At 44.9% G+C, this 12,965-nt stretch overlaps 1 protein-coding gene across 2 annotated transcripts in view; it reads right to left on the bottom strand.

Moving 5' to 3' along the window:
- The window catches only part of tmem98 (transmembrane protein 98), a 59,669-nt gene extending 47,674 nt beyond the window's left edge, over window positions 1-11,995 (bottom strand). Inside the window, exon 1 of one of the 2 annotated variants that reach the window (XM_072561801.1) lies at window positions 11,814-11,995. The gene's annotated coding sequence lies outside the window, so the exon portion shown is untranslated. Of the gene's footprint in view, window positions 1-8,705; window positions 8,771-11,813 lie in introns of those variants that run through there. The other variant, XM_072561802.1, reaches the window with a different exon arrangement.
- Window positions 11,996-12,965: the final 970 nt, after the last annotated feature.

The raw sequence follows: 12,965 nt of genomic DNA, 5'->3' as shown, positions 1-12,965 counted from the left end.
CACCTAACACTACGGGCAATTTAGCATGGCCAATTCACCTAACCTGCACATTTTTAGATTGTGGGATGAAACCGGAGTACCCAGAGGAAACCCACGCAGACACGGGGAGAATGTGCAAACTCCACACAGAGAGTCGCCTGAGGCGGGAATTGAACCAAGGTCTCTGGCACTGTGAGGCAGCAATGCTAACCACTGTGCCACCATGCCACCCACAAGAGAGAGCCTTACTCTACTTTTTTAAACTGAATGTAAAGCCTTCTCTACACTGTCCCAGCAAATACTCCAAGGACAGATATAACACAGGATTCAATACGTACTCTTTTAAACTGAAACTAAAGCCCTCTTGATACTATCTCCATGAAACTCTCCCAGGATGGGGACTGCATGGGGTTAGATGTTCAGTAAAGTTCCCTCTGCTATTTTGAGCTGAAAATAAAGCTCTCTCTGCACTGTTCTTCTCAAAAGGACAAGAATGCACAGGGGGTGCTAGTGATCAAGGAGTGGTAACCTAGTCAGGAGGGAGTAGCCTTGAAAAGGGATGGGAGTAACTATGACGTTATCACATACTTTTGGCACATAGTTTGTGTCATGCCACCCCGTTGGTCCCACCAGTAAGCTCAGTAGCCCTGGCTACTGTGTGACCAAACGACTGAGAAAAAGTGCGAGACAGCCGTGGTCCACGCAGACCTGCTCTCAAAAAAAATTATGAGTCTTCCATTATCAATGCAGCAGTCTGGATGGGAAGCATCCCGGAAAAACAATGTCCCCGCAGCCTTGTCCACAACTGCAAGATGTGATAAGTCATTACCTTTACATGCTTAAAACCCGCAACAAGGTCCATCTCGGTTCAAACCGAGACAAGCACCTTGAGATGATATCTCCTGCCTTTTGTGGAGCTGAGACCGGACACCTCTTCCTGGGAGCTGACTCGCCCAGCAACGGATGACCCAGATAACGAAGAAGGGACCATACGGGCGGCCCACCCTACAGATGGGGCAAGCATAACTACCCAGACCTTCTGCGACAGGAGTTATTAAAACTCAAGTTCGGGCACAGAGTACAAAAAGACCGCAACCGAAACTGGCAATGAGACAGCCGAGACAATGCCTTCATGGAAGGAGTTGTTATCGAGCCAGTATACGACAGAACATCTATCCCAGAGGTAATTATCCACTACCCCGTCGATGGGCTGCTCTGCAAGAACTGCAACACCCTCTTCCCCACAGTGAGCCTGTTCAAGACTCATTTGACTAAAGTGCACAGAGTAAAGAACATGCAAACAAAATGCAACAAAGCAGGAGAGTACCATGCAATCGCCTGCCACTATCCAAAATGCAAAGGCAAGAAACAATCCCCAACAGGGACTTTACATGCAGCACGTGTGACCAACAGTTTTCTAGTCAGTCGGGCCTTGGTCAACACGAGAGGCACAGACACCCTATTCTGCAGAATGAAAAACACCTCAAACCTGCACCCAAAGTCAAGGGCAAACCTGGAAGAAGTGATCGCGTATGGTCACAGGAGAAGGTGGCACTCCTGAGGGAACTGCAAGTGAAACAAATCTCAGATGAACGCAGACTCCTGGCATTCAGCCCAACGGAGGTCCAAACTCCAAACGAGTCAATGACAGGTAACGACTCGCACGAATCAGAGGCAGAGAGTGTCCAGGAAAATCCCAACGATCAAAACCTGGGCCAAAGAGCCAGCCGAACAACACCAGCTTCAATCCCTAAACACAGAGACATAGATGACCAGCTTACACAAGCTGAGGAGCTCTTGAGCACGAGGAATGACCCTGACACTCTTGCCCTCGGAGTTGGAATAGTGGAAAGCATTACTGACCTGCTAATGAAAAGTAGGGAAGGACAGAGCAAATGAAGAGGCCTCAAAAAGACCAGATCAAAAGAGACAAAAAGACCGGTAACAATACCGGAGACAAAAAAACGATGGGCAGCACATAGAACGCTGTTCAGAGTGACACAGCAGCTATACAAAACTAACCAACGGCAACTCGCTCACGAGATCATGGGGGCGCCGACCTCATCTGCTTGTCCTCTCTCAAAAGAGGAATTGGAGACATGTTTCCATGAGAAACTGTCATCGCCAAACCAGAAATCAAACATTAATGACGGGTCCTTGATGAAACCCATAGAGGTAGAAGTGATTGAAACAGTCATCAAGGAGATCGATGAGAACAGTGCCGCTGGACCAGACAGCCTGAAACTGCAGGACATAAGAGCAATCCAAGAACAAGAGGAAACTCGTCTACCCCGCCTCTTCTCCCTATAACTAAAGTCAAGCATGATACCCGATTCACTAAAAAAGAGTCAAACCGTCATGATTCCTAAGTGGGAGGATAAATACCATCTGAAAAGCATTGACAACTGGCGACCAATAACGATCTGTCCAATGATGCTGCGACTGTTCATGAAATTAATGGCAAAACGCTTCAGTGAAACAATCGAAATAAACCCCAGGCAAAAGGGGTTCCTAGCAGCCACTCCTGGATGCAATGAAAACATTGTCATCCTCGAAAACATCATTAAGGGAGCAAAACACAACCGCAAGGACCTCGCAGTTGTCTTTGTCGATCTGGCGAAAATGTTTGACTCGGTTGGGCACAAACTATTAATCACTGCCTTGCAAAGAGTACAACTCCCCAAAGCCTTTGTAGGTCTTATCAAAGGCCTCTATCAAAGACCTTCCATAGTGGTGGAAGGGAACGGAAACTTTACCACCCCAATAAACATTGAGAGGGGCGTAAAGCAAGGCAACCCACTCTCACCAATCTTGTATAACATTGCTTTGGATCCGTTGGTATGCTCTCTGGAGAAGGCCAGCTCAGGAGTTGTCATGCCCCTGGGCGGCAGAAGTGTCAACTGCTCAACTTTGGCCTTCGAGGATGACATTGCCCTTCTAAGCAACTCCCACACCGGAATGGCAAGGAATCTGAAGTTGCTCCAGGCATACTGTGACCATACAGGTCTCAGTATTAACATTGCAAAGGCAAAGGCACTTTACATTTAAAAGGAAGACCTTCTTATACAATCACTTCACAAACTGGAAGCTGTGAGATGAATCCATAGCCTAGATACCCCCAGGTGACACAGAAGTACCTGGGTGCCCATATTGATCCGTGGGCAGGTGTGGCAGAAGGGGAGTGGGAAGAGAAGGGAGTGGGAGTCCTGGGTTAAAGGAATACAGGCAGCACCACTCCAACCACAACAACGATTAGCAATTCTGAAAACACGTCATCCCCAGAAGGTATTTCCACTTGATCCTAGCAGAAGCATCTCAGACTACCCTCACAAAACTGGACGAAAAAATCCATAACGCCACCAAAGAATTCCTACACCTCCCACCTCATACCACTGATGGAGTCCTGTTCCCACCTCATACCACTGATGGAGTCCTGTATACCAGTAACAGGAACGGCGGTCTCGGCATCCCAAAACTGGAAGTGCAGATTCCATCTGCAAATGTTCGCAAACGCGAGGCCCTTGAGGTGTCCAGTGATGTGGTCATTCAGGCCTCCTTTCAGTATAAAGGAGAGCGCAACACAGACACCATTGTGGGACTGCGAGACCACAAGGTCCTAAAAGAAATTTAAATTTTCCTATCCAGCAGCCGTAATGGTGGCGAGGAGGAAATGGACCCGATGACCAACATCATACCAGCACTCCAAGACAGCAGACGCTGGGCGACAGAAACTGCCCAACAGGTATGCAGGCTGGAAGGAATGGGAATTCGAAAAGTTGCAAAAACTGGAATGTCAAGGGGCAGGCATCCAGTACTTTAGAGACGACAAGATCGCTAACTCATGGTTAAAAGCAATAAACCAGCAAAACTCCTCGAGGTTTATAAACAGCTTTCTCCTGAGGGTGTAATCTATACTTGACAAGAGCTACACTATCTAGAGGAAGACCAAATCAAAACAAACTGTGCTGAAGGCGTGAGATAGCAATCGAGACAATCTCACAGATCTCAGGATGCTGCCCATTTGTAAAAAAAAGGCTCGCATAAAACGCCATAACAAGATCGCTGACCAGTTGCAAAAACATGTCAGTAAGTACGGCTGGATATGGTACGTGGAGCCCAGATTGTTCGCAAAAGATGGCTCCCTATGGAAACCCGATCTTATATTTAGGAAAGAGCAGAAGGTCGCGCTTGTAGGTGTCACAGTGTGGTACGAAAATGACAGTAAAGCACTGGAAATGGCATGACGTGAAAAAAGTGGCAGGTGCAAACACCTGAATGTCGAGATAGTGGAATTGACAGGAGGCTTGGATCCCAAGCACGTTGGCTTCATAATGGGCACCTGAGGAAAGTGGCTGGGCATGAGTAACTGCCTCATGAACTTCCTCTGCATCGAGAGATTTAAGACCTTCGCCCAAAAGACATCAAGACTCACATTGTCACTGAGACTCGAAATATTACAACTCTACAGTGACAAGTGAGCAAAGAACCAAGACAGGGATAGCACCGAGACAAGGATCGGCTAACCCCCACCAAAAAAAGGGGGCGCGATCCACTAACACCAGGTTGGAGACCCCCACTGACGAAAAACCACCCGAGTCTCATATAACACCAGTACCATCCAGCCCTTGGTCTGTGGCGATGCTAGAGAGTCCAAAACATCGATGAGCAATGTGAAGACTCGAAAAAGGCACTCCTTTGAGTGTTTCAAAATAGACAAATAGAGAGACAAGAGATGATCCAGTGAGTCAATAAAGCATGCTATCAGCAGTGTTAGCATAAAGCATACTGAAACAACCATCATATTAAAACAAGATTCAAAGTATTCGTTAAGAACCATTTCCACACCTTGCATCTCCACACACAGCTTCCCTTTATGGTATTTAGTTGTCCCTGATCTTTTCCTGATTACTTTATGCTCTTGCTCTTCATGTGTAAGTTTTCTCTGATTCCATTTGTCAATACTTTCTCAACTTTCTCACCTCAGGAACTTTATTGTCCACCTGAGAGGGCAAACAGGGCTCCAGTTTAACCTCTCATAGTCGCAGCTCCAAGATAAAGGCAATCCCCCAGAATGCAATGGTCTAGTATGTCAAACTTTGCCACTCAAGAGAATTGTAAATTTCAGTTTGGTAAGCACAAGGTCCTCCACTTCGGGTTTCAGATTCAAAAATCTAAATATTCCTTAATTCCGAGAGAGGAGGAATTGTGGAGAATCAAAGGGATTTAGGATACAAAATTCACTAAAAACTAGTGCACTGCTACAAACAAATAATCAAAAAAGCTAAAAGGATGTTAAGATTTATTTTAAAAGAGATTGAACACAAGGTGCTGGTCTTGGTTAAATCTTTAGTTTTGGGCTCTAAACTTCAGAAAAGATGTATTAGTCTTGAAGGGATGCAGCAAAGACTGAAAACTTAGCTTCAATTCTAAGTTTAACAGTTAAAGGATGATTTAATTAACAAGCTAAAAATTATAGTCAAGCTGAAACACTGCAGATGATGGAAATCTGAAATAAAACAGAAAGTCCTGCAGGTCTATCAACAGTGTAAAGAGAGAAACAAGATTAACATTTCAAGTCTACGATGACAGTTCTTTGGAATCTAGAATTAGTCCGTACAGAAGACAACTTTTGGGTCATCAAGTCTGCACTAACTCAACGACCTTAAATCTACACTTGTCCCACCTTTTAGCATTTGGCCTATAACTTTGAATATTTCATGTATTCATCCAAAAATTGTACACAGGTTTCTTGCCTCAGTTACTGTCCCAGGCAGGTCATTTCAGACTCCCTCTGGGTGAAACGTTTTCTCCCCCTAATTCTTCTCTAAACCTCCCACCTTTCCTCTTAAAATTATGCCCCCTTTATTATTTTGTAATCAGTTCAGCAATGTTATAACATACTACTGGAGCATGTATGACTTGAACCCAAGCCTCCTGTCCCCAGCGCAATATCACTGCACCACAAAGGTCCTATTTCCCCTCACCCTCCCCATTGTAACTGACTCTTCAATTAAGTGGAACAATTGCTTTCTATCTAACCTATCTGTACCCCTCATAGTTTGATACACTTCAATTAAGTCCCTCCTCACTCTTCGCTGCTTTAAAGAAAACAACCTGAGCGCATCCAGCCTCTCTTCGTAGCTACTAGGCAACATCCTGGTAATCTCCTCTTCACCTCCTCCAGTGCAATGATATCCTTCCTATAGTGCAGTGACCAGAGTTGCACACAATACTCCAGCTGTGGCCTAACCAAAGTTTCGTACAGCTCCAACATGACATCCCTGCTATATAGGCGAAAGTGAGGACTGCAGATGCTGGAGATCAGACTCAAGGTTAGTGTGGTGCAGGTCAGGCAGCATCTGAAGCGCAGGATGCTCCCTGCTCTTATAACCTATGCCACGGCCAATAAAGGCAAGAGTGCTTTATGCCTTTTTAACTACCCTATTAACCTGTCCTGCTGCCTTCAGTGGTCAGTGGACAAGCACCCCAAGATCAGTCTGTTCCTCTGAGCTTGCGAGAACTGAGAAGTTCTGAAGAAGAATCATTTTGAACATGAAACATTAATTCTATTTTTCTGTCCACAGTTGCTGCTAGACCTGCTAAGTTTCTCCAGTGATTTATGTGATTCTCCAGTGGCTTGCTATATTGTATGGAGGTCCAGCCAATATTGGCTTTCTGTATTTCAAACAGGACAAGCTACATAGGATTTCCACCTAGCCTGCACATCCCTGGACACCATGGGAAATTTAGTACAGCTAATCCATCTAACCCACACACCTTTGCTGTGGGAGGAAACTGGAGCACCCAGAAGCAACTCATGCAGACACAGAGAGACATGATGAAAGGCTTTTGCCCGAAACGTCGATTTTCCTGCTCCTTGGATGCTGCCTCACCTGCTGTGCTTTTCCACCACATCTCTAATGCAGACTCGGGTTTCCAGCATCTGCAGTCCTCATTTTTACCACAGGGAGAATGCGCAAATCCCACACAGACAGTTGCCCAAGGCTGGAATTGAACCTGGATCCCAGGCACTGTGAGGCAGCAGTGCTCCCCACTGAACAATCATGCCACTCCTTCACTGGTTCACCTTAGTCTGCTGGGGTGGATAAATACATGTTAAGCCACTATTTGGCAGGGAAATAAAATTTCCTGTCCTGGCTAATAATCCACCATGAACCAACATCATAAAATACAGATGATCTGGTTATTATGACTGCTTGTTTCTGCTTGTGGGAGTTTGCTGTATACAAATTGGCTGCTGCCATTCCTAAATTACTCTTGTGACTACATTTCAAGAAGGACTTAATTGGCTGTAAAACACTTTGATATGTCTGCTGGCTTGGTAAAATGTTATGGAAATGTAATTCTCCTTCTGTTCCTTCCTGATCTTTTACATTCCATTCTCTGCAACTCTCAGGCAGAACACCCGCACATTCACTCTTCATGTACACTTGACCACAGTCTGGCAGGGTTATTCAACCATGGATAGCTTCACAACTAAAGCTGACTTTATAATCGAGAGTATCAAATTCCTAGGAGTAAGGATCACCAACAATCTGGTCTACACCTGTTGACGCAGCAGTCAAGAAAGCATAATAACACCTCTATTTCTTCAGGAGGCGGAGGAAATTTGGCATGTCCACAGGACCCTCGCCAACTTTTATATATGCACCATAGAAAGCATCCTATCTGGATGCATCATGGTTTGGTATGGTAACTGCTTTGTCCAGGACTATAAGAAACTACAGAGAGTTGTGAACACTGTCCAGTTTATCAGACAAGCCAATCTTCCATTCATTGACTCCATCTACACTTCTCACTGTCTCAGAAAGGCAGCCAATGTAATCAAAGATCCCTTCCAACCCGGTTAAAATCTCTTCCAACCTCTTCCATTGAGCAGAGGACACAAAAGCTTAAAAACATGAAACAAGAGATTCAAGAACACCTTCGGCCCTGCTGTTGTTAGGCTTCTGAATGGAGCTCTCAAATTTTAAATTTAATGTTGACCTCGCTCTTTGTACCTTCTCTGCAGCCATAACATTGAATTCCTCACTCTGTTCTATCACTCTAATACACTGTGGTTTGGCCTGCCTGTACTACAAGCTAAACAAATAAATCAAATCAGATTGAATCAAAAACTGGCCCAACACCATCATCTATATCCAATATCAACCAGAGAGTACTGCACAAGAACCAGAAATGTCAACTAAAGTTCCCTCTGGTTCTACTACTGAGATCAAAGAATTCAACTCAGGTTATGAACCAAACCCAGGAATTTCACCTCGTGGTTGAGGTATAATTCAGGCAGTTCATTTTCTAAGCTAATAGTTAACAACTAATTCCGTGACAAATCAGCCGCACAGATCAACCAACCAAACTGAGTTCTCTGTCGACCATTACTTACTGCTTCAAGTAAGATCAGAGCTTGATAGCCATCTCTTGGTCAGCGTAGGCTGGCCCCTAAATTACTTCAAGCTGAGAAAGTATCGCTTTCCCCGCTTCTCTCATCTCCATTGGTGCTGATATCGTTTTACAATCATTTAGGAAATACCCACTAGCATGAATTCCAAGTCATATACAGTGAACTTCTTCCAATTCGTACTGGCTTGTTGCACTTCACAGAAAAACACACACACACACACACACCAGGTCTCATCTGTGGGAATAATGCATGTCAGAGTCACAGGCTTTGGCGATTAAATCCTCTGTTTACTTCACTGTATTACCTTATTTGAACGGCACTTCCCAACATTTGTAATTCGTCCCCCGGTCTTCGACCTGAACTACGACTTCCGCACAGGCTCCAATCATTTGGAAAGCAAACAGCACAGGCTTGGTTTGACATTTGACCCAATCACTAACTAAGAAATACAACAGTACACAGACGGTGACAGCTCCCAGCACTGACTGCTTGGGGCGAGTATTTCAATAATATCACTCTACTTTCAGAACCTTTGATCGGTCATTTAAAAGAAGACCAGGAAGTTTATTTATTGGTGTTGAGCACGATTATTTGCAGCAGCAAAGAGTTCTCCCCTTAGTTGCTACCCAGTTTCTCTCTGTAAAATGCTTCAGGAGATTTTGTTTTGTTCAGGAAACAACGTAAGTGAGAATGAATTTATACTCTAAACTAATGATTCACACAGGAACGTGGTCATTGGGTCAGGTAGAGAACGATAGCGACCCCACCATCCTCAAAACATTACAACCCTTTCCCCAATCCACTGCTCTCTGCTGCAGACCTCTGTCATAATGCATATAATTCATTAACCATATGAAACATAGATAACAGGAATAGGCCATTGGGCCCTTTAGGGAGGAGAATATGTTTTCCCCTGTTCAATCATGGGATATGAACATCACTGGCAAGGGCTGCATTTGTTGCCCATCCAAATTACCTTTGCAACCAGCTACGAGTCAATGATAATTGTTGGAGTCAGGAGGCACAAGTGGCCAGATCAGGTAAGGACAGCAGGCATCTATCCCGAAGAATCACAGTGAACCAGATATACTTTTTAATGCAATTCTGGTCTCCTTCCTATCAGAAGGATGTTGTGAAACTTGAAAGGGTTCAGAAAAGATTTACAAGGATGTTGCCAGGGTTGGAGGGTTTGAGCTATGGGGAGAGGTTGAATAGGCTAGGGCTGTTTTCCCTGGAGCGTTAGAGGCTGAGGGGTGACCTTATAGGGGTTAAAAAAATCATGAGGTGCATGGATAGGGTAAATAGACAAGGTCATTTCCCTGAGGTGGGAGAGTCCAGAACAAGAGAGCATAGGTTTAGGATGAGTGGGGAAAGATATAAAAGAGACCTAAACTTTGTCATGCAGAGTGTGGTGCGTGTATGGAATGAGCTGCCAGAGGAAGTGGTGGAGGCTGGTACAATTGCAACATTTAAAAGGTACGGGTTTATGAATAGGAAGGGTTTGGAGTGATATGGGCTGAGTGATGGCAGGTGGGACTACATTGGGTTGGGGTATCTGGACAGAATGGAGGAGTTGGACTGAAGGGTCTGTTGCCGCGCTGTACATCTCTATGACTCTATAACAGCAATCAATGATTGTTACATGGTTATTATCACTGAGATTTGTTTCAAATGCAGAGAAAGATTCTGAGGAAGCGTCACCAGACCCAAAATTTAACTTTGATTTCTCTTCACAGATGCTGCCAGGCCAGCTGAACGTTTCCAGCAAATTCTGTTTTTGTTTCAGTTGCAGAGTGTTGCTGGAAGTTGAACCCATGGTAGGATTTGAATCTCCACAGGATGAACCATTTATCACAATTTCCCTTTTATATTTCAAAACTATACTTTATTCATAGAAAATCTGAATATACGTATACTGTCACTAGAGCAGTTCAGTTTTGTACAGTCTTAGCAAATGATGAAGAAACAAACATTGAAGTTTGATTTTCCCAGCATTTCCCACAAACCCAAAGGCTGTTTTTACTTACGCAAAATACTATATACATATATTTGAGGCACCAGGAGAGTCCAATAACTGAACAGACCCCCATTATACATTGGCAGAAAGAGCTTAGACAGTGATCTTTCCCCACTGCACCTTTGTGGCAGCTGCCCCAAGCTTTAGTGTGTTCCTCAGCACCTAGTCCTGGACCTTAGAATATGCCAGACTGCAACACTTGGGTCGAGGTCATTCCTTGGTCTGGAATCACACAACACCAAGTTATCATCCAACAGGTTTATTTGGAAGTGCAAGCTTTCAGAGCACTGCTCCTGCTGAAGGAGCAGTGCTATGAAAGCTTGTACTTCCAAATAAACCAGTTGGATGATAAATTGGTGTTGTGTGATTTTTAACTCTGTCCACCTCAGTCCAATACCGGCACCTCCACATCTTGCTGTGGAAGACCAACAAGTTTCGGGCAGATAAAAGAGCATCTTTCACCAAGTCAATGGTCCTCCAGACAGTTGCTATTTGTCTCCATGTGCGTCCTAAGAACAGACCATAGAGCACAGAGTCCTGTGTTACGGAGCTATTCGGGATGATCCTTGACAAAAACCACTGTATCTTTCTCCAGACTTCCTTTGTAAAGTCACATTCCAGCAGGCGATGTTTGACAGTTTCTACCCGCGCCCCCATAGCCATTTGGAGGTCAGTGTGCAGTGGCGCAGAGAGACCGGGCGTACATGAAGGATCGCCCCGATAATGTCCTTCTTGCCAACAGCCAAACAACATTTTGGTGCTTGTTGGAAAGTTCTGGCAATGAGACATTCTGCCAAATGACTTGGCCAGCTTTTCCCCCAAAAGGAAAAAGTACAAAGAAAAAAGTTCTGCTGGAAATGATTTAATGTTAAATGTGAACTGATCTGAAAGCAATTTAAATCACACACAGAAATGGGTAGAATTCAATCAAGCTATGACATTAAAACTGAGGGAGTTTTTCTGGTTTAACCTGAGATGCAGTAAATCTGCAGAGATTTGCCAGCACAGAAAAGTCTTCAGAACAGCCAGCCTAAAAGCCTTCAGAAATGTCTGTGTGCATCGAGTACACAGCATAACTTAATATTAAGGTGGAGGGGTTGGCTGTTCACACTCCCACTCTGTGGCTGAAAGACTTTCACATCTGACACTACATTCCAGTCTTTGGGTCCCTGACCAGTGAACGAACAATTTCGCAAAGGCCTGACAGTATTTGCCAGAATGTAACTGAGTTCAGCCAAAGCCCAGAGTGACGGTACTGGCGGCTCGTCAGCACCCAGGAATTCCTGTGTAACTAACTGCACAGTCAGATAATGGCTCGCAAGGCAGAAAGGGGCCGCCCCTTACTCAGAAAAGTGGCAAGCTTCCTTACACACAGATTTCAGAACAGGTACTTACACTGCAGTTAGTCCGGAGCACGCTGCATGGCAGACAGAGGACGGAGGTAACAAAACCATCGGCAGAAACTAAGAATGAGGTACCCTGGAATGTTGCTAATGCCTTTAATAGGATCAGTGCACAATGCAGCAAGGGATGTCTCCTCCCCATACTGTACTGAGCAACTCCACAAAATCCAAACACATCAGCACATCTCCCCTCCTCCCACCCTCAAAGCTACAGACATAACTTCTACCGAGGAAACATTTCCATGCAACACAGAAGCATTTACTGCTCTCTGTAACCTTTCACTGAGCACTGTGCATGAAGCTGCGGGAATGTTCCTTATTAACCCCTGCACACACTCAGCCAAAAGTCCTGAGTTGTGCGATTGTTTTTAACACAAAGCTACAGCCTGAAGCTGGTGTTGGTACGAGGTCAGAGGAGAGGGGTCAGTGGTGTATGGGCGGGAGAGTAGTATTGTGCGTGCGTAGTATTTTATTAATCAGAGATAGCAATAGTTGTTTGATAAATGCTTAGATTGAGGAAAAGGGCGGGGTAGAGTTACATGGAAAATGGCCTCTTGGCCCATCGAGCGTATACTGGCTGTTTGGAATTATAGAATTCCTACAGTGCCAAACTAGTGCCATCAATTCAACACCAACTCTTCAAAAAGCATCCCACCCAAACACAGCCCCCAATCCCTTAAACCCCACATTTGCCAAGGTTGATCCACCTAGCCTGCACCTCCCTGAACACCAAGGGCGATTTAGCATGGCCATTCCAGCTAACCTGCACATCTTTGGACTGAGGGAGGAAACATAGAACATGAAATCGCCACGCAGTCACTGAGGATGGAATCAAATCTGGCGCTATGAGCCAGCAGTGCTAACCACTGAGCCACCCACTTGAAGAGCAAAGCAGCCAGTCCTGTTGCTTTACTTTTTCCCCCAAAGTCCCAGCATGTCAATTTTCCTGAAATGCTCATCCAACTGCTTTTTGAAATGGTTGGTGACCTCTGCTTCCACTGGCCTTTCAGGCAGCAGGTTCATTACAACTCAATGCATAACATTTCTCGCTCACCTCTTCTCTGTACCTCTTGGCCAAAAGCTCCAATCTGTGCAACATGGATGTAGTACCACCCTGGTAAAAACAATGACTGCAGATGCTGGA

The sequence above is a fragment of the Chiloscyllium punctatum genome, chromosome 42 (assembly GCF_047496795.1).
Source record: "Chiloscyllium punctatum isolate Juve2018m chromosome 42, sChiPun1.3, whole genome shotgun sequence".
Lineage (NCBI taxonomy): Eukaryota > Metazoa > Chordata > Chondrichthyes > Orectolobiformes > Hemiscylliidae > Chiloscyllium > Chiloscyllium punctatum.
Note: the sequence above shows the minus strand (reverse complement) of the source record. Positions and strands in the feature narration are given on the sequence as shown.